The following is a 22,924-nucleotide window of genomic DNA, read 5'->3' on the forward strand; positions in this document are numbered from 1 at the left end:
CTCTTTTTTTTTAAATTTATTTATTTTTTAATTGAAGGATAATTGCTTTACAGAATTTTGTTGTTTTTCTGTCAAACCTCAACATGAGTCAGCCATAGGGATACATTTATCCCCTTTCTTTTGAACCTCCCTCCCATTTCCTTCCCCATTCCACTTCTCTAGTTGATACAAAACCCCTGTTTGAGTTTCCTGGGACATACAGCAAATTCCCATTAGCTGTCTATTTTATATATGGTAATGTAAGATTCCATGTTACTCTCTCCATACATCTCACTCTCCCCTCCCCTCTCCCCATGTTCATAAGTCTATTCTCTATGTCTGTTTCTCCATTGCTGCCCTGTAAATAAATTCTTCAGTGCCGTCTTTCTAGATTCTATATATATATGTGTTAGAATATAATATATATCTTTCTCTTTCTGACTTACTTCAGTCTGTATAATAGGCTCTAGGTTCACTCACCTTATTAGAACTGACTCAAACATGTATATTCCATAGTGTGTATACCACAACTGCTTTATCCATTCATCTACTGATGGACATCTAGTTTGCTTCCATGTTCTAGCTGTCATAAATAGTGCTGCAGTGAGAAAAGGGATATATGTGTCTCTTTCAATTTTGGTTTCCTTAGGTTATATGTTTAGGAGTGGGATTGCTGGTTTATGTGGTGGCTTTATTCCTAGTTTTTTAAGGAATCTCCATACCGTCTTTCATACTGGCTGTATCAATTTACATTCCCTACAACAGTGCAAGAGCATTCCCTTTTCTCCACACCCTCTCCAGCATTTATTGTTTGTAGACATTTTGGTGATGGCCATTCTGACTGCTGCGAGGTGATATCTCATTGTAGTTTTGACTTACATTTCTCTAATAATGAGTGATGTTGAGCATCTATACATGTGTTTGTTGGCCATTTGTGTGTCTTCTTTGGAAAAATATCTGTTTACGTCTTTTTCCCACTTTTTGATTGGATTGTTCGTTTTTTGGTTTGGAATTGTGTGAGCTGCTTTTATATTTTAGTAATTAATCTTTTGTCAGTTGTTTCTTTTGCTATTATTTTCTCCCATAGTGAGGGTTGCCTTTTCACCTTGTTTAGAGTCTTCTTTGCTGTGCAAAAGCTTTTAAGTTTAATCAGGTCCCACTTGTTTACTTTCATTTTTATTTCCATTACTCTAGGAGGTGGGTCATAGATGATCTTGCTTTGACTTATGTCATCCAATGTTTTGCGTATGTTTCCAGTTAGAACTGGACATGGAAAAACAGACAGGTTCCAAATAGGAAAAAGTACCTCAAGGCTGTATATTGTCACCCTGCATATTTAACTGATATGCAGAGTACATCATGAGAAATGCTGGGCTGGAAGAAGCACAAGCTGGAATCAGCATTGCTGGGGGAAATATCAATAACCTCAGATGTGGAGATGACACCACCCTTATGGCAGAAAGTGAAGAGGAACTAAAAAGCCTCTTGATGAAAGTGAAAGAGGAGAGTGAAAAAGTTGGCTTAAAGCTCAACATTCAGAAAACGAAGATCATGGCATCTGGTCCCATCACTTCATAGGAAATGGATGGGGAAACTGTGGAAACTATCAGACTTTATTTTTTGTGGCTCCAACATCACTGCAGATGGTGATTGCAGCCATGAAATTAAAAGATGCTTACTCCTTGGAAGGAAAGTTATGACCAACCTAGATAGCATATTGAAAAGCAGAGACATTACTTTGCTAAGAATGGTCCATCCAGTCAAGACTATGGATTTTCCAGTGGTCGTGTATGGATGTGAGAGTTGGACTGTGAAGAAAGCTGAGCACCAAAGAATTGATGCTTTTAAACTGTGGTGTTGAAGAAAACTCTTGAGAGTCCCTTGAACTGCATGGAGATCCAACCAGTCCATCCTACAGATCAGTCCTGGGTGTTCACTGGAAGGACTGATGCTGAAGCTGAAACTCTAGTACTTTGGCCACCTCATGCGAAGAGTTGACTCATTGGAAAAGACCCTGATGCTGGGAGGGATTCGGGGCAGGAGGAGAAGGGGACTACAGAGGATGAAATGGCAGGAAGGCATCACCGACTCGATGGACATGAATTTGGGTGAACTCCGGGAGTTGGTGATGGACAGGGAGGCCTGGTGTGCTGCGATTCATGGGGTCGCAAATAGTCGGACACGACTGAGCGACTGAACTGAACTGAACTGACTGAGGAGGTGGGTTATAGAGGATCTTGCTTTGACTTATGTCATCAAGTGTTTTGCTTATGTTTTCCTTAAGGATTTTATAGTTTCTGGTCTTACATTTAGGTTTTTAATCCATTTTTAGTTTATCTTTATGTATGGTATTAGGAAGTGTTTTAATTTCATTCCTTTATATGTACCTGTCCAGTTTTCCCAGCACCATTTATTGATGAGGCTGTCTTTGCCCTATTATATTTTCTTGCCTCCTTTGTCAAAAAGAAGGTATCCACAGGTGTATGGGTTTATCTCGGGGCTCTCTATCTTGTTCCATTGGTCTTTTTTTTTTTTTTTTTTCTGTTTTTGTGCCAGTACTATAATATCTTGATGACTGTAGCTTTGTGGTATAATCTGAAGCTAGGAAGGTTGATTCCTCCAGCTCCATTCTTCTTTCTCAAGACAGCTTTGGCTATTTGGGGTCTTTTGTTTTTCCATATGAATTGTGAAATTTTTTGTTCTAGTTCTGTGAAAAATGCCATTGGTTATTTGATAGTGATCACACTGATTCTGTAGATTGTGTTTGGTAGTATAGTCATTTTCACAATATTGATTCTTTCTACCCAGGGTCATGGAATATCTCTCCATCTGTTTATGTCGTCTTTGATTTCTTTAATCAGTGTCATAACTTTCTGTATGCAGTTCTTTTGTCTCCTTAGGTAAGTTTATTCCTAGACATTTTATTCTTTATGTTGCAATGGTGAATGGGATTGATTCCTTAATTTCCCTTTCTGGTTTTTCACTGTTAGTTTTAGAAATGCAAGTGCTTTCTGTGTATTGATTTTGTATTCTGCAACTTTGCCAAATTCACTGATTAGCTCTAGTAATTTTCTGATACAGTTTTTAGGTTTTTCTATGTATAGTATCATGTCATCTGCAAACAGTGCAAGCTTTACTTCTTTTCTGATCTGGATTACTTATATTTCTTTTACTTCTCTGATTGCTGTATTAGGACTTTCAGAACTATGTTGAATAATAGTGGTGAAAGTGAGCACCCTTGTCTTGTTCCTGATCTTAGAGGGAATGCTTTCAGTTTTTCACTACTGAGAATAATGTTGGCTGTAGGCTTACAGTATATGGCCTTTACTATGTTGAGGTAGGTTCATTCTATGCCCATTTTTTGAAGAGTTTTAATCATAAATGGGTGCTGAATGTTGTCAAAGACTTTTTCTTCATCTATTGAGATAGTCACATGGTTTTTTATATTTCAATTTGTTAATATGGTGTATCACATTGATTGATTTGTGTATATTGATGAATCCTTGCACCCCTGGAATAAGCACAACTTGATTATGGTGTATGAGCTTTTTGATGTGTTGCTGAATTCGGTTTGTTAAAATTTTGTTGAGGATTTTTGCATCTGTGTTCATCAGTGATATTGGCTTATAGTTTTCTTTTTCTGTGTTGTCTTTTTCTGGTTTTGGTATCAAGGTAATGGTGGCCTTGTAGAAAGAGTTTGGAAGTGTTCCTTCCTCTGCAATTTTTTGAGAGACTTTTAGAAGGATAGGCATTAACTCTTCTCTAAACGTTTGATAGAATTCTCCTATGAAGTCATTTCATCCTGGGCTTTTGTTTTTGGGAAGATATTTGATCATAGCTTTAATTTCAGTGCTTGTAATTGGGTTGTTCACCATTTCTATTTCTTCATGTTTCAGTCTTAGAAGATTAAATTTTTCTAGGAATCTGTCCATTTCTTCCAGGTTATCCATTTTATTGCCATTTAATTGTTCATAACAGTCTCTTATAATCCTTTGCATTTCTGCATTATTTGTTGTAACTTCTTCTTTTTCATTTTCTAGTTTTGTTGATTTGATTCTTCTCTCTTTTTTCCTTGATGAATCAGGCTAAAGTTTTGTCAATTTTCTTTATCCTCTCAAAGAACCAGCTTTTAGTTTCATTAATCTTTACTATTGTTTCTTTCATTTCTTTTCACTTATTTCTGGTCTGATCTTTATGATTTCTTCCCTTCTACTAACTTTTATTGTTGCCTTTGTTCCTCTTTTCCCAGATCAAAAATTGTAATTTTTTTTTTTAACTTACTGTGTTTGAAGTCTCCTTTTCCCAGGCTTCAGTGTTGAATTCCTTCTTCCTTTTGGTTTCTACCTTCTGGTGGCTCAGACGGTAAAGCATCTGCCTGCAATGCGGGAGACCCAGGTTTGATTCCTGGGTTGGGAAGATCCCCTGGAGAAGGAAATGGCAATCCACTCCAGAACTCTTCCCTGGAAAATCCCATGGATGGAGGAGCCTGATAGGCTACAGTCCATGGGCTCACAAAGAGTCGGACACGACTGAGTGACTTCACTCACTCATTTGGTCCAGTGGTTTGTGTTAACTTTGTATAGGGTGAGATTTGTGCTGAGTTTTTGTTTGTTTGTTTATTTTTTCCTGTGATGAGCAAGGCTGAATGAGGTGGCAATCCTGTCTGCTGATGATTGGGTTTGTATTTTTGTTTGTTTTTTGTGTAGATGAGGCATCCTGCACAGGGTGCTACTGGTGGTTGCCTGATATCAGGTCTTGTATTCAAGTGGTTTCCTTTGTGTGCATTCTCACTGTTTGATACTCCCTTGAGTAAATTATCTGGTAGTTTAGGGTCTTGGGGTCAGTGCTTCCACTTCAAAGGCTCAGGGCTTTATCTCTGGTCAGGAATGAAGATTCCACAAATGGTTTGTTATGGCAGTAAGTAAGATTAAAACTAATAATCAAAAATGAGAAACCAAAGATGAATCCCAGGCAAATGGCTGTTACAAAATTAGGCAAATAGTAATTGAAATAGTAAAATATACACATATACATATGCACCCATAAGCAAAATCAAAACAATCCAATAAAAATAAAGTACAATACATTGACCCAGTGAACAAAGTACACCAAAAATTACATCTACCAGTAAAGAATAAAACTAAGTAAAGCACAAACTGGAAAACAAAACTAAAGCAAGGTGCTGCGTGGGAAATAAAGCAATGAAAACAAAACTAATAAATATTTTGAGAGGAAAGGAAAAAAAAAAGGAGAGAAAGGATAGATATGCAAAATTAAATAGAGGTAGATAATCAAATTAAAGATTGACTGTAAGGGGGAAAGAACAATAAGAAAAGCAAACAAAGAAATAAATACAAAGAATATAATGATAGGTTTAAAAATTGAAATAAAAAAAGAGAAAAAGGAGGAAAAATTTAAAAAAAGAGAGAGAGAGAAAAGAACATTCCACAAAACAGCAAAAGCTCCACATAAAGATAGAGGTTTAGAACAATAAAAACTGTGACTGGAAAAAAAAAACAAAACTCAAAAGCTTAACTAGATTTCATAGTGCCAATAAAATCAACAACTACAACAGAGGGGTGGGAAAAAAAGGAAAACAAAAAAGAAAAAAAAGAAAAAAGGAAAAAATCCAAAAGAATCTACAGAAGATATACAAAAGTATTTCTTGAGTCACTGCTGTCAGAGTCCGTTCCGTTGCTGGGAGTCACAGTCCATCTCACCTCCCTAGGATGCCCTCCTGCACTGTGCTGATCTCTTGACCTGCTGTGGGGGCAGCACAGATGCTAATCTGGTTGGTCCTACTCCTATTTGTTCTTGCCTCCAATGTCCAAAGCTATCAAAACTAGTGCATTTTATTTGGTGGGAGCTCTCAATGTCTTTTTATATATTCCATAGACACAGAGTCTGCCTAGTTGAACTTGTAGATTTAACCTGCCACTTGTACAGCTGGTGAGAAGGTTTTGAGCCTTATTCCTTACATTCCTTACATAGCCACACTGGCCCTTACATTTCAACTGTGGTTTTATTTCCTCCTCTGCATTTTGGCTGTCCCTGTGATTGGCTCCTGAAACTGCCCTGGAGGACTTGAGTCTGCCCCAGTGAGAGCCAGGTGTGGAGGAGGTGTAGCTGCTTGGGTCACAAGGGTTCTGGAAGAACCAGGTACTCAAGGGAGGTGGTGGCTAGGAAAGCATGAAATATAATGCTCTAGAAGGAAATGGCAACCAGTATTGGCCAATGCACTCTAGTATTCTTGCCTGGAGAAGCCCCCTGAAGAGAAGACTGGCAAGTCATAGTCCACATGGTTGCAAAGAGCTTGACATGACCAAAGCGACCTTGAATGCATAGACACAAGACTGGGTGTTTTTTTTTGTTTTGTTTTGTTTTGTTTTGTTTTGTTTTTTGCCTTTGGCAGCTCTACCCCAGCAAAGGCTGACCATGAAAGTGGCAAAGCTGCTTGAATCACAGGGATCCTGGTGGTGTCAGGTGTGCAAGTACATGGACTGCCTCAACCACAGGAGTTATGGCCCTATCAGAATCCTTTCTCGAGCTTCTTGTACTGGTGATCAAAAGCCCTCTTTGGCCAGTCTTTCTCTGTAGCTCTCCCCATTCAACCACTTAGAGGGCTCCCTTGCCTAGGGTCCTTCTCCATTGTCTGGCACATCAGGCACATAGATGGTCCCCCTTGGCTGGGATCCTACTCTGTAGATCGGCACATCAAGCACTTAAAGGGGCACCCTGGGTGGGATCTACTCTGTAGTTCAGTGTGTCAGGCATTTGATGGGCCAACCTCTCTATTGTTCAGCTGCCCATGCTAGCATGTGGGGAGAGAGGGGCTATGGTGATGGTTCCATCCACTATGCCAGACTCAGCAGCATTGCCTTGCTTCCATGGTTGCCTATTTTCTCCACAGACATTTCTGACCACAATCTCCTCCCTCAAATCTCCTTGATCCATCCCTCCACAGTCAACAGCAGTCCTCGCCCTGGGATTGCTCCACAATCCCTAAACTTCAGCTCCCAGCCACTGCACCTTCTAAGGGACCTGCATCCCTGTCCAGGGTATGTATGGCTGTGGCAAAGACTGTCTGATTCTCATCCCATTTAGGCTGCCACAAATCAGTTTTTTCACTTTCAACCTTCAACGTTTCTCCTTTGACTCAGACAATTGCCCAGGTGTGGAGATCAGACCACTGCTTCAGTTCCCCCACCCACCAAAGGCAGGTCCAGTCCTACTAACTAATTTTTTTCCCCTAGTTCCTTTGTCCTTCCAAGTTTTGGGTGATTATGTATTTTCTTTTCTGCTGGTCAGGTACTTCTGTCTGCTCTCAGGTGATGTTCTGCCTACACTTCTGTGTCTGAAGGTGTATTCCAGATATATCCATGGAGAGAGATATACTCCACATCCACCTACTCCTCCACCATCTTATTATTTCACTCCAGTATTTTTGCCTGGTGAATCTGCATGGACAGAGGAGCTTGGCAGGCTACAATCCATGGCATCACAGAGTTGGACATGACTGAGCAACTAAGCACAGCACATGTATAGATAAAAGTAGATAACTAATGAGAACCTACTGAACAGCACAAGGAATTCTACTCAATGCTCTGTGGTGACCTAAAGGGGAAGGAAATCCATGGTAGAAGGGATATATGGATATATATGGCTGATTAACTTTTTTTTTTGTACAGGGAATAAACAACATTGTAAACTACACTCCACTAAAAGAAAAGAATAACGAAATGTGGACTCAAAGGACACCTGCACTGAATAAATTGGAAATGGCAGAAATTCCTGTGAAAGGAGATACCAAAAGGAACAGGCAGTATGGCATGCTAAATCTAGAGCAGATTTATCATGTGAAAAGTGCTCATTCATTCCTAACTAGTCATAAGAGAGTATCCAGAGGATATTACCTTGGTCAAAGCCATGCCGGGAGAAGGCAATGGCACCCCACTCCAGTACTCTTGCCTGGAAAATCCCATGGATGGAGAAGCCTGGTAGGCTGCAGTCCATGGGGTCGCTGAGAGTCGGACACGACTGAGCGACTTCACTTTCACTTCTCGCTTTCATGCCTTGGAGAAGGAAATGGCAACCCAATCCAGTGTTCTTGCCTGGAGAATCCCAGGGATGGGGGAGCCTGGTGGGCTGCCGTCTATGGGATCACACAGGGTCGGACACGACTGAAGCGACTTAGCAGCAGCAGCAGCAGCAGCAGCAGCAGCAGCAGCAGCAGCAGCAGCAGCAGCAGCAGCAGCAGCAGCAGCAGCAGCAGCAGCAGCAGCAAAGCTATGCGAATACTACAAGACCAGAAATTTGTCAGAGGACCCTGCTACTTGCTGCTGCTAAGTCGCTTCAGTCGTGTCCGACTCTGTGCGACCTCATAGACGGCAGCCCACCAGGCTCCGCCGTCCCTGGGATTCACCAGGCAAGAACACTGGAGTGGGGTGCCATTGCCTTCTCCAGTGCGTGAAAGTGAAAAGTGAAAGTGAGGTCGCTCAGTCCCTGGCATTGTTGAAAAGCTCTGTGGTGGTTATTCTCTGTTCAGTCAGAAAAGGCACTGCGATAGCATATCCAGTCCAGATGGTTCTCATAGTTCACTGTGGAAGATGGCATTTTGGGCTATTAGTGACCAAACTGTGATATTTAATTGTCAGAGACAAGATGTAGAGTGATATCTTAATACGTATATTGTAGGCAGACTAGAAGCAGTAATCAAAATAGTCTGACTAGTGGAGGTCACTGATTTTGGCTAGTGGATTCTTGAGGAAGTCTCATGCTATATTACAAAATGTTTATATTGTGCAATTTTAGGTTTAATCAAAAAGTATCAATATCTGTAGCCATTTACCAGAATGATTGAGCATTAGGTCAAAGGGCTATAATCAAACTCTGTGGAGATGACTAAATACTGGCTCTCAGCTGTCACTGATATCTAGAAACCCACATTTCTGTGGTCCACCAATGAGAAGCTTATAGAATAACCCATAAGTCTTGGCTTGAGTTCATCTCATGGTGGACCCCATGTACCATGATTTTGGGCATGCATGCAGCACTCCAAATGGATGTGGTATGTGTAATTGTACACTCAGTCACGTTCTAGTGGCATACACATATCATGAGATCAAGTATCCAAATGCTATGGAACTTGCTGCTATTACATTTTCTCTTATTGTTCATTCTACACCTATATCTTCTTCTGGAGTTTCCTATGACCAGTTGAATTGGTAGAAATAAAAGATAAGCATACTTTACTTATAGTTTTGAAGACAAACTGGTCTAGGTGAAGTAGATGGCTGTAGTACCACACCCCATAAAAGTAAAGGACCTGAAGAGAGGAGAATTTTGAGCTGAACATTAGATTGTTCATTTTTCCTGAATGGAAGGAGAGATTGACAAATACATAGAGATACCATACATTGATTAATAAACAGTGGTAAATTGTTTGGTTGAAAATTGGGTGACTCAGAAAGGAGGCAATTAGGAAACCAGAGACAATGATTTTTGCTAAAAAAAACTATGGTTAAACTTCTCTAAATTGGCACAGAAGGTAAGGATATGTATGTCCAAAATAAATGTCAACCAAGGAGAAATGTCAGCAGAAGATCTTATAAATTAGATGAATAAACAATGTTCTGTTCTGTAGATATCATTCAACATTTTCCCAACCATTTTGTCTTCTCAGAATTGGCTTCTGAACAAAGTGGCTGTGACAGCAAGGACTAAGTTATGCATGGGCTCACTAAACAATACCTACTGCCGAGTGTGTGACTTGCCAACTGCAAGTTGGCAGTAGTGTGCACCCTCAGTGGTCACTAAGCCTCCAGTATGGCATCCTTCTCTGAGGATTTCTTCTTGCTACCTAGGCAGGTTGCCTACACTGAGATTGCCCACCACAGAAGAAGCAGTTTTCATGTATGTGAATGTCTTGGCTGTAATGCTTCTGCTCAAACCATTATTTATGTAGTGACAGAAAGATCAACTTAGTCATATAATATTCCATACTGCATTGGTTCTGACAAGCGGACTCATTTTGTGAAAACTAAAACAACAATGAATACATGCTTGTGGAATTGGCTGGTCTTTCCATATTCAGCCCTACACTGACATAGCTGTCCCAACAGAATAATGAATGGTCCTTCAGAAATCAGTGTATTGTGCAAGTGGACAGCAATATAATCCAAGGTTGGGATAAGGTGATCTGGCACTTGTATATATGCTAAACGAACAACCAATATATGGTCCCCTTTAACTCATAAGAAGTGGTCATATATCCAGGACTCAAGGAGATAAAGTGGAATAAAATTTTTCCATCATTATCCCCAATGACCAAATATCAAAGATTTTATTTTCCATATTCATGACAGGTTTTTAGAGATATCCAAGTCTTTGTTTTACTGTAAAGAGTGCTTTCAGTGAGAGATATGGAAATAATGGACAGTCCATTTCGGTAAGAAAAAGGCAAAACAGAAGTTATTTATCATCTATTTTTTCAAAGAGAAATTCAGTTGCTAGTACACCATGGTAGAATGGTGATTTATGTCAGGAATAAAAGATAACCCATAAGTCACCTCTTATGACCCCCATATCCTTTAATAAAAGTTAATGGAAAATGATTACAACTAAGGGCAGGTGGGACCAACAATGCAAAGAATCACAAACAGGAAACTTGCTTGCTCAGGGTACAAGGAATATGAAATGGATAATGGGGAGAGTAGATATAAATACCAACTAGAAAATATGAAACAAAGAACGTAATAGTTAGAGTAGTTTATTATTTATTTATTTTATATAAATAATCAATGTACATATTCAGTAATTATTTCCATCCTCTATTTGATTGCGTTATTAGTGGAAATAAAATGTTCCATAAGGATTAACATTATATATTCAGATTTAAGTATATCAAAGTGTGACTCAGTTAAAAGTGGACTCAATCTTCAACCAAAACTAAATAAATGATATACAGAGTTTTGTAGCTTCCTTGGAGGAGTGAGTGAGCAATTATTTTTCAGATTGTACAGGGAAGAATTGCATTGTGTTGTGGGGAAATGATTTAGATTCCACTGAGTATTAAAACCTAATAGTTAAGAGAAAATGTCTATTATGGTTATATAGTGGCTAATATATAGATTGTGGATCTTTCTACTATGTTAACTTAGATAAGCTGAAACTAAATTTTCCAGAATTCCCTTTCCTTCATGTTGCTGGGGATAATTACAAAGGAGAGTTCCAGAAAAACATCTATTTCTGCTTTATTGACTATGCCAAAGCCTTTGACTCTGTGGATCACAATAAACTGTAGAAAATTCTGAAAGAGATGGGGATACCAGACCACCTAAACTGCCTCTTGAGAAATATGTATGCAGGCCAGGAAGCAACAGTTAGAACTGGACATGAAACAACAGACCTGTTCCAAATTGGAAAAGGAGTACGTCAAGGCTGTATATTGTCACCCTGCTTATTTAACTTCTATGTAGAGTACATCATGAGAAACACTGGACTGGAAGAAACACAAGCTGGAATCAAGATTGCTGGGAGAAATATCAGTAACCTCAGATATGCAGATGACACCACCCTTATGGCAGAAAGTGAAGAAGAACTAAAAAGCCTCTTGATGAAAGTGAAAGAGGAGAATGAAAAAGTTGACTTAAAGCTCAACATTCAGAAAACGAAGATCATGGCATCTGGTCCCATCACTCCATGGGAAATAGATGGGGAAAGTGTCAGACTTTATTTTTTGGGTCTCCAAAATCACTGCAGATGGCGATTGCAGCCATGAAATTAAAAGACGCTTACTCCTTGGAAGAAAAGTTATGAGCAACTTAGATAGCATATTCAAAAGCAGAGACATTACTTTGCCGACTAAGGTCCATCTAGTCAAGGCTATGGTTTTTCCTGTGGTCATGTATGGATGTGAGCTGGACTGTGAAGAAGGCTGAGCGCCAAAGAATTGGTGCTTTTGAACTGTGGTGTTGGAGAAGACTCCTGAGAGTCCCTTGGACTGTAAGCAGATCCAACCAGTCCATTCTGAAGATCAACCTTGGGATTTCTTTGGAAGGAATGATGCTAAAGCTGAAGCTCCAGTACTTTGGCCACCTCATGTGAAGAGTTGACTCATTGGAGAAAACTTTGATGCTGGGAGGGATTGGGGGCAGGATGAGAAGGGGACGACCGAGGATGAGATGGCTGGATGGCATCACTGACTCGATGGACGCGACTCTGAGTGAACTCTGGGAGTTGGTGATGGACAGGGAGGCCTGGAGTGCTGCAATTCATGGGGTTTCAAAGAGTCGGACACGACTGAGCGACTGAACTGAACTGAACTGAAAGATCTGATAGACAGAGTGCCTGAAGAACTGTGGATGGAGGTTTATGATATTACAAGAGGCAATGATCAAGATCATCTGAAAGAAAAAGAAATGCAAAAAGGCAAAATGGTTGTCTGAGAGGCCTTACAAATAGCTGTGAGAAGAACAAAAACAAAAGGCAAATGAGAAAAAGAAAGATAAACCTCCATTTAAATGCAGAGTTCCAAAGAATAGCACGGAGAGATAAAATCCTTAGTGATCAATGCAAAGAAATAGTGGGAAATAGAATAGAATGGGAAAGACTAGACATCTCTTCAAGAAAATTAGATATGCCAAGGGAATATTTCATGCAAAGATGAGCACAATAAAGGACAGAGATGACATGGACCTAACAGAAGCAGAAGATATTAAGAAGAGGTAGCAATAATACACAGAAGAACTATACAAAAAAGAGTTCTTCATGACCCCAATAACTATGATGGTGTGATCATTCACCTAGAGCTAGACGTGGCAGAATACAAAGTCAAGTGGGCCTTAGGAAGCCTCACTATGAATAAAGCTAGAGGTGGTGATGGAATTTAAGTTGAGCTATTTCAAATCCTAAAAGATGATGCTGTGAAAGTGCTGTATTCACTGTGTCAGCAAATTTGGAAAACTCAGCAGTGGCCACAGGACTGGAAAAGGTCAGTTTTCATTCCAATACCAAAGAAAAGTAATGTGAAAGTATGTTGAAACTACCACACAGTTGCACTCATCTCACAAACTAGCAAAATAATGCTCAAAATCTCCAAGCCAGGCTTCAACAGTACATGAACTGTGAACGTTCAGATGTTCAAGCTGGATTTAGAAAAGCCAGAGGAATCCGAAATCAAATTGCCAACATCTGTTGGCTCATAAAAAAAAGCGAAAGAGTTCCAGAAAGATATCTACTTCTGCTTTATTGACGACGCCAAAACCTTTGACTATGTGGATCACAACAAACTGTGGAAAATTCTTAAAGAGATGGGAATACCAGACCACCTTACCTACCTCTTGATAAATCTGTATACAGGTCAGGAAGCAACAGTTAGGACTAGACTGGAACAACAGACTGGTTCCAAATTGGGAAAGAAGTATGTCAATGCTGTATTTTGTCGCTCTACATATTTAACTTACACTCAGAGTACATCATGAGAAATGCTGAACTGAATGAAATACAAGCAGGAATCAAGATTGCTAGGAGAAATATCAACAACCTCAGATATGCACCATAAGGGTGACACCACCTTTATGGCAGACAGTGAAGAACTAAAGAACCTCTTGATGAAAGTGAAAGAGGAGAGTGAAAATGTTGATTTAAAACTCAACATTCATGCTTGGGGCTGGTGCACGGTGACGACCCAGAGAGATGCTATGGGGAGGGAGGTGGGGGGGGGGTCATGTTTGGGAACACATGTACACTCGTGGCGGATTCATGTCAATGTATGGCAAAACCAATATTGTAAAGTAAAATAAAGTAAAAATAAAAATTAAATTAAAAATAAAAATAAAATAATAAAATAAAACTCAACATTCAGAAATCTAAGACCATGGAATCCAGTTAAATCACCTCACGGCAAGTTGATGGGGAAACAATGGAAACAGTGAGAGACTCTATTTTTGGGGGCTCCAAAATCACTGTAGATGGTGACTGTAGCCATGAAATTCAAAGATGCTTTCTCATTAGAAGAAAAGCTATGACCAACCTGGATAGCATATTAAAAACGAGAGACATTACTTTGCCAACAAAGGTCTGTCTGATCAAGGCTTTGGTTTTTCCAGTAGACATGTATGGATCTGAGAGTTGGATTATAAAGAAAGCTGGGCACTGAAGAACTGATGCTTTTGAACTGTGGTGTTGGAGAAGACTCTTGAGAGTCCCTTGGACTGCAAGGGGATTCAACAAGTTAATCCTAAAGGAAATCAGTACTGAATATTCATTGGAAGGACTGATGCTGAAGGTGAAGCTCCAATACTTTGGCTACCTGGTGCAAAGAACTGAACCCTCAGAGAAGATCCTGATGCTGGAAAGATTGAATGTGGGAGGAGATGGGGATGACAGAGGATAAGATCGTTGGATGACATTACCAACTCAATGGACACAAATTTAAGTAAGGCCTGTGAGCTGGTGATGGACAGAGAAGCCTGGCGTGGTCCAGCCCATGGGGTTGCAAAGAGTCAGACATGACTGAATCACTGAACTGAACTGAAAATTGGGTTTGAGCAAATTTTCCAAGAGATGATGAACCACCACAAAACATTGTAAAGGCATTAAATCCCCATCACTTCTGAGCCTTATGTAACACTCTTATTAATAAAATATATGTTTCAACTCAAAGTTCTCCAGGGTCTCCATTTTATATTTTTTCCCATTTTATATTAATGTTAAATGTTAAACAAAAAATCTTGATATTACTGTATTTTATTTATTTACCTGAATTTATTCAACAAATATTTAATGTGCAAAGTTTAGTCTTATTCAAGATATGAGATAGAAAAGTAGTAAAACAGATTTTCCTACCTTAGATCTTATATTTTAATAGAATAATAGATGACTAAGTTGCATAGTTTTAGAACATGCTGCATGCTGTTCAGTTTAGTTCAGTTTAGTTGTTCAGTCATGTCCAACTCTTTGCAACCCCATGAACCACAGCACTCCAGGCCTCCCTCAGTTCAGTTCAGTTCAGTTCAGTCACTCAGTCGTGTCCAACTCTTTGCGACCCTGTGAATCACAGCACGCCAGGCCTCACTGTTCATCACCATCTCCTGGAGTTCACTCAGACTCATGTCCATCGTGTCCATGATGCCATCTAGCCATCTCATCCTCAGTCATCCCCTTCTCCTCCTGCCCCCAATCCCTCCATGTCCACTGTGTTGGTGATGCCATCCAACCATCTCATCCTCAGTTATCTCCTTCTCCTCCTGCCCTCAATCTTTCCAAGCATCAGGGTCTTTCGAAATGAGTCAGCTCTCCAGATCAGGTGGCCAAAGTATTGGAGTTTCAGCTTCAACATCAGTCCCTCCAAAGAAACACCCAGCACTGATTTTCTTCAGAATGGACTGGTGGGATCTCCTTGCACTCCAAGGGACTCTCAAGAGTCTTCTCCAACACCACAGTTTAAAAGCATCAATTCTTCTGCACTCAACTTTCTTTACAGTCCAACTCTCACATCCATACATGGCAACTGGAAAAACCATAGCCTTGACTAGATGGACCTTGTTGGCAAAGTAATGTCTCTGCTTTAGAATATCCTGTCTAGGTTGGTCATAACTTCCTTCCAAGGAGCAAGTGTCTTTTAATTTCATGGCTGCAACCAGCATCCACAGTGATTTTGGATCCCAGAAAAATAAAGTCAGCCACTGTTTCCACTATTTCCCGATCTAATTGCCATGAAGTAATGGAACCGATGCCATCATCTTAGATTTCTGAATGTTGAGCTTTAAACCAACATTTTCACTCTCCTCTTTCACTCTTTCAAGAGGCTCTTTAGTTCCTCTTCACTTTCTGCCATAAAGATGGTGTCATCTGCATGTCTGAGGTTATTGATATTTCTCCCAGCAATCTTGATTCCAGCTTGTGCTTCCTCCAGCCCAGCGTTTCTAATGATGTCCTCTGAATATAAGTTAAATAAGCAGGGTGACAGTATACAACCGTGACACACTCCTTTTCCAATTTGGAACCAGTCTGTTGTTTCATATGCAGTTCTAACTGTTGCTTCCTGACCTGTATACAGGTTTCTCAAGAGGCAGGTCAGGTGGTCTGGCATTCCCATCTTTTTAAGAATTTGCCAGTGTATTTTGATCCACACAGTCAAAGGCTTTGGCATAGTCAATAAAGCAGAAATAGATGTTTTTCTGGAACTCTCTTGCTTTTTCGATGATCCAGCAGATGTTGGAAATAGATTTAAATAGAGAAAAATATTTAAGGGGCTAGATCTGATAGACAGAGTTTCTCATGAACTATGGATGAAGGTTTGTGACATTGCATAGGAGACAGGGAGCAAGATCATCCCCAAGAAAAATAAATGCAAAAAAGCAAAACGGCTGTCTGAGGAGACCTTACAAATAGCTGTGAAAAGAAGAGAAGCAAAAACTAAAGGAGAAAAGGAAAGATACACCCCTATTTGAATCCAGAGTTCCAAAGAATAGCAAGGAGAGATAAGAAAGCCTTCCTCAGCGATCAATGCAAGAAATAGAGGAAAACAGTAGAATGGGAAAGACTAGAGATCTCTTCAAGAAAATCAGTGACACCAAGGGAACATTTCATGCAAAGATGGCCTCAATAATGAACAGAAATTGTATGGACCTAACAGAAGCAGAAGATATAAAGACGTGGCAAGAATATACAGAACTGTACAAAAAGATTTTCACAACCCAGATAATCATGATGGTGTGATCACTCCCACTCACCTAGAGCTGGACATCCTGGAATGTGAAGTCAGGTAGGCCTTACGAAGCATCACTACGATCAAAGCTAGTGGAGGTAATGGAATTCCAGTTGAGCTCTTTCAAATCCTAAAAGATGATGCTGTGAAAGTGCTGCACTCAATACATCAGCAAATTTGGAAAACTTAGCAGTGGCCACAGGACTGGAAAATGTCAGTTTTCATTCCAATCCCAAAGAAAGGTAATTCCAAAGAATGCTCAAACTACTGCACAATTGCACTCATCTCACATGCTAGTAAAGTAATGCTCAAAATTCTCCAAGCCAGGCTTCAGCAATACATGAACTGTGAACTTCCAGATGTTCAAGCTTGTTTTAGAAAAAGCAGAGGAACCAGAGATCAAATTGCCAACATCCACTGGATCATCCAAAAAGCAAGAGTACTAGAAAAACATCTATTTCTGCTACATGCTGTAGAATCAAGGAAAATTCGTAAAAATAAGAGATGCAGGAATACCAGTGCTCAGAATGATGGTCCACTATTAAGTAGGTTTATTCTAGTTAGTCTCACAGATAAAGTGAGCCTTGAAGAGATGAGAGAGTCTACCAAACAACTGTTTGGGGAAAGAAAATTCCAGGCAAATAAAACTGCTCTGAGAAAAGATTCTTAGGAGGAGGGCATCGCAACCCACTACAGTATTCTTTTTTTTTTTTTTTTAAGCAGAAAAGAGTTTAGTTTAAGTGCTTTTTATTTTTAGATCAACCAACATTTTATTGGAGAAGGAAATGGCAACCCACTTCAGTATTTTTGCCTCGAAAATCCCATGGACTGTAGCCTACCAGGCTCCTCAGTCAAAGAGTCGGACATGACTGAGTGACTCACTTTCACTTTCAAACATTTAATATAAAAACCTTTTAATATACAAAGTGCAATCACAACAATATCCACATAGCAGTGAGGGGATGGGCTTGAGGGTGGGGAGCATGGCAGGGGAGAAAGGTCCCTATTACTTCCCTGGTCTGACCTGAGAACAAGAGGTTTTGGCAGAGCTCAGATCAAGGCAGCCAAAAGCGGAGAGATCCTGAAACCGATATTGAGACAAACTAATAACAGCAGGTCCCTTCAAAATGCCATTTTCTCTAAGGAGCAGCCTCCAGGGAAAGCCAGATCCAGTTGGGAGGTAAGAGGAAGATGGTTGTGACTCAAAGGAGAGTCAACCATCTTTTCTTAGTATCCTACTGATCATCTTTATGGGAATAGAGTTTTCCAGAGTGCTACTGAATTAAAAAGACCTAAAAATCATCCTAGTAAAAGGACAAGAAAGTGTGTCTGAGTCCATCTTCTACCAAGACTCCTGGCCTGGGACTCCAGAAAGCTGAGTGGATCTGCTCAGATGGTTGGGAAGGGAAGTGAATGTCAGAACCTTTGGCCCAACAGGGTCAGAGCCTTGCCAGGTATTAACCAAGAAAGCCTCAACACAGAGTGGTCTATTAGAAGAGTTTTGGGTTAATGGCACTCCCTGGATGATGGTGACACAATGGCCCACAGATGGGGTTTATAGTGTATGTGGAAGACAGAAAGGACACAAGACAGAAAGAATTAAGGGCTGAGTACTTGCTTCTTTCAGGCCTGGGCAGTAGAGGGGAGATTATCCTCTGGGCCAAGGCTAGAAGACACCAGAAGCCCCTTTCTTCCTGGGGTCCAGGTTTTGACTTCTCTGGATAGCTCATGGCCCCAAAGTCCTCCACATGGCCTCCCCGAGACTCTCCAGGAGGCCTGGCTGTCCCTCCAGATGTGCCAGGAGACTGGTTGTAGTCCCAACTGGGCCCAGGTAGGGCCTGGAGTCCAACAGTTAAATGAAGTCAATAGAGTTCTGACGGAGGAGGCCCATTTTGCAGCCAGGGAGACCCAAGCCCTTGATACCAGTGCAGCTGAGGGGGAGACAGCAGCCCAGGGCAGGGTCCTGGTTCTCTATGGCTTCCAGCCTGTTGGTGTTGTTGTCCCAGTTGATGTGGAAGCAATTCACCCGGGGATTTGAGGCCAAGATGTTCCACTGGCACTGAGAGAAGTTTGACTTCAGGGGCGGGTTCTCACACAGCTAGCTGCTGAGGTACCCATTGTCGAGGTTGTCGCTGACTCGGATGAACTTCTCTCTGTGGTCGCTGCAGGTAATGAGGACCATGGTCACTCCCAGGGTATCCGTCTCGAGGATGAGGGATGAATTGGGGGCATCCACCTGAAAGATGAGCATGTGTTTCCCTGCTGGGACAGGGCCAACCAGCAGAGTCTAGGATTTGATCAAACTCACTCTCAGCTGAGCCAATATAAACGATCTTCCACTCCAGGTAGTCTGCCAGGGCCTCATTGCACTCGAAGCTGATCTCGAACCAGAAAGCGCTGTGGAAAAGGCTCGGATTTTTCCGTACCACCATGCTCAATACTGACACCTTAGCCATCGCCTCGTAGGGTTGCTGCTGAGGCCAGAGCTGGGGCCGAGCCGGCAACTGGGTCTTGTCAGATCAGCAGAGTAGCTTTGCCCAAATCAGCTCCCGCCTTCTCTGACTGCGATCTGAAGTTCCACTCCAGTATTCTCTGGAGAATCCCATGGACAGAGGAGACCGGCAGCTATGGTCCATAGAGTTGCAAAGAGTAGCACGAGTGAGGTGGCTTAGCACACAGACACATGCCTGGCGTACTTGAGGAACCACGAAAGAGACAATGTGACTGGAGCAGAAAACAAAGAGAGAAAAGATGACAATAAAGGTTTGAGGACGTAGTAACAAATCTTGTGGGTCAAGGGAGGATTTTTTTAATGGAAAAAAAAAAGGTGTTTATGTGCTTATAAAAATGCTCTGTAAAGAGGAAAATAAAACGATGCAAGAAAGGGTTGCCTTTTTTTTTTTTTTAATACTTCTGCCCTTGATGAGATAAGAGAAGATGGAACTCCTTCCTTAATAGAGGCACACCTAGAACTTTCACTGGGACGGTAGAGACAGCAGAGTAAATGAGCAGGATGCAAGTTGTTAAAAGTGATGGTCTCTCAAGTGCAAATACTATTCTGATATTTTCTGGTTTCCTCATAAATAGGAAGCATGGTTATCCAATTTGAATGAGATTGAGAGAAGAGATCTAGAGTGGAGTGAGGAGAAGGCATGGGATAGTCTAGGGGAATAGAAACGTGAATTGTCTGGGTTATGACATAAGATTTTGAAGCAGCACTAAAAACCCACTTGACCTTAGTGTGGCTGTGGGTATAAAGTGAGATCAAGCTTCATGTCTGTAGGTAATTTATTAGGCATATTCAGCTGTTAATGACTTGGATACAAGCATGATGACTGATGTCAGAAAGGCGCAAAGAAGTGATAGAGGAAAATGGAGATTTAACATTTCTGCAAAGACAGGATTTTCATGAGGAATCAGGAACTTTACTTCATATAAGGAATATTAGGATCCACAGATGGTCATCTTAAGAAAATGCTTCTTTAGCTTTACCAAGCACCACAAACCCATGAACACATGTTAAAACACAGATTATAGATTCACAAACTTGGAGTTCTAGATTCAGCAGGTTTGATGAGGATCCCAAAAACTTGCATTCCTAGCAGTTTTCCAATTGGTACTTATACTATTGTTCCAGTAATCACACTTAGAGATCTATTTTTTTTTAAGATAGTCTTAAGGATATGTAATCTCTTTATTTTCACTTATCTTTTGGTCTCATTTTTTGAGATCATCTATCTCTATCTCAAGTATTTATTAATTGGTTCATTTAACATGGTTGACTCTTGTTCAAGAGTCATGTAGAGGTTAGAGGAACTGACCCTCCTCACAGTTGAAAATCTTTGTGTATAACTTATAGTCAGCCCTTCATATATGCAATTCCTCTGCATCTGTGATACCACTTACATATATACAAACCACTACAGATTGTGTAGTACTGTAGCATTTATGATTTTGAAAAATCACATATCAGTGGACCCATGCAGTTCAAACCTATGTTATTTTAGAGTCAACTGTATATTCATTTATATATTAATATATATATAAATATATATATGTATAAATGTTAATCTGCTTTAAATTCACCATAAGTTTTCTAAAGATTTGAGATGAAAACATAACTTATACTGTTATGGTTATGAAAAAGTAGAATAAATATAATCCCTTCTTTATCATTTTTACCAGTATGTCCTGGCTAGAGCTTTGATTAGTAGACAAGATCTTATCATTTTTAAATTAATTTTTCATTGATATGTAATAATTATAGTTTAAAATGATTTATTAGGCTTATATTACTCTTTCAGTTTAAATCTGTAAATGGATTTTAGCATATTTTCCAAACAAAAAACTCTTCAATGTAAACCAACACAAAGTGAACAAATTTTTTTATCCATGGACTTTTATTCTCCTTTAGCACTTAGAGAAAAAAGGAAAATCTATATTGGATCATAAATAGCATTGTAAGCAAACCTATATTGCTCTGGAAAATGTGTGGTCACTTTTAAATTACTGTCAGTACAAGCAAATACAGCAGAAGGCTGTCTCTGAAGCAACATGCCAAATCTAGCAATAGAATGATTTTCCCTCTGAAGGGAGTAGACAGGTCTCCAGAAGGAACATTTGGTGAAGAATCTGTCAACTGCCTTTATTACCTTCTGAACTACCTCTAACTTACAGGTATTCCCAGTTTTGTACTGCAGATAATTTGAGCTCCATCTGTGGTTGATGAATATTTTTCAGTATGCTGTTACAAATTATGGCTTTAGGCACTGTTTCACCTTCTCCCTGCAAATTCAACTACATAAATTGCTTTGTTTCTTGAGTCTGAATACATTTCCATAGTGGGAATGCAGTGAGAGAAATAGGAATCATTATTTTTCTGTTGTAATTTGTTGGATAGATTACTTCCAAAAGAAGGCTGGTTTAAATTTTATGCTGAAATTATTAACTCTGCGATTATTAATTCTTAAATATGAAATTCAATTAATAGTTGGCAAGATGGAATAGTAGAAAGACCCTGAGCTCATTCTCTCTTATAAGCATATCAAATTTACAATTATTTGGAAAACAGCCATCAATGAAGAAAGACCAGATCTACTAGAAAAGATCCTTCAGAACTAAAGTTATTAAAAAATAAATCACAACAAGATGGGTAGGAGGGACATAGTTGCAATATAGTCAAGTCCAATACGTTCAAGTGGACTGCCCACAAAGAGAACAATTATGCTACAGAGGTTCACCCAAAGGAGTGAGAGGTCCAAGACCCATGTGGGTTCTGTAGCATGGGAATACTGCAACAGGAAGATGAATCCCTGGAGCTTTTGGCTGCAAAATCCACTGGGCTTACTTTGGGGAGTTCCAGAGTGTGAGAGGAAATAGTGATGTCACTCTTGAGTGACACCCACCAAATCACATATGCTCTGGCTTCAGAGCTCAGGGAAAAAGCCATAATTTGCTAGATGCTTAGATCATACCAACCTGCTGATGCTTAAGATTCTCCTGGAGAGGCAGGAAGTGACTGCAGCTTACCTTGGGGACACAGACACTAGCGAAAGCCATTTAGGGGAGCTCCTTTTATCTTGTGGACACTGGTGATGCAAGTGTTATTTTGGAATACTTCCTCTAATGTATTAACTCAGGGCTCAGTCTGGCCCTGATCCAGTGGTTTGTAGTCACCATTGCTGGGATGCATCAGGCCAAGCAACTAATTGTCTCACCTTCTAGCCATCAAGATGCCTTAAGACCCCCTTCAAGAAACCCCAGGCCAACATTATCAGGAAGAAACACCATTTACCAATTATCCAACATCAGTTCTTGGACCCCTGTGCCTTTTAACCAGACCCCAAGAGCCCTGGGGTCTCCTGGACTAGTCTCTACCCACCAGTAACCCATCACTAGCCCTTGGGTCCTTGGCATTCTGCAATCTGCTAGTTTGTGACCTCATGTTGACAACTAGCCACTGACAATCTTCACATGAGGCAGGACCTAGCAACCAACTGGACCAGTGGTCAACTAATTCTACCAGGCTGCCCACATAGTTATCCCACCAACCAGAAAAACCACACAACTCTTATAGAAGTAACTCTAGAGCATACAGCTCTGGGGACAAGAAGAACATGTGCTCCCAGGATGTATAGAATGCATCTAAGAAAATGCATTTCTCCAAGGCTTGGAATTATAACCAACCTACCAAGCAGGTAAAAATAAATATAGCAAATCAGGAAAAATAAGGTG

General features: G+C 40.3%; 1 pseudogene; it reads right to left on the minus strand.

Annotated features, from left to right (window-relative positions):
- On the minus strand, window positions 18,543-19,146 carry LOC108637863 (annotated as a pseudogene).

The sequence above is a fragment of the Capra hircus genome, chromosome 17 (genome assembly GCF_001704415.2).
Source record: "Capra hircus breed San Clemente chromosome 17, ASM170441v1, whole genome shotgun sequence".
Classification (NCBI taxonomy): domain Eukaryota; kingdom Metazoa; phylum Chordata; class Mammalia; order Artiodactyla; family Bovidae; genus Capra; species Capra hircus.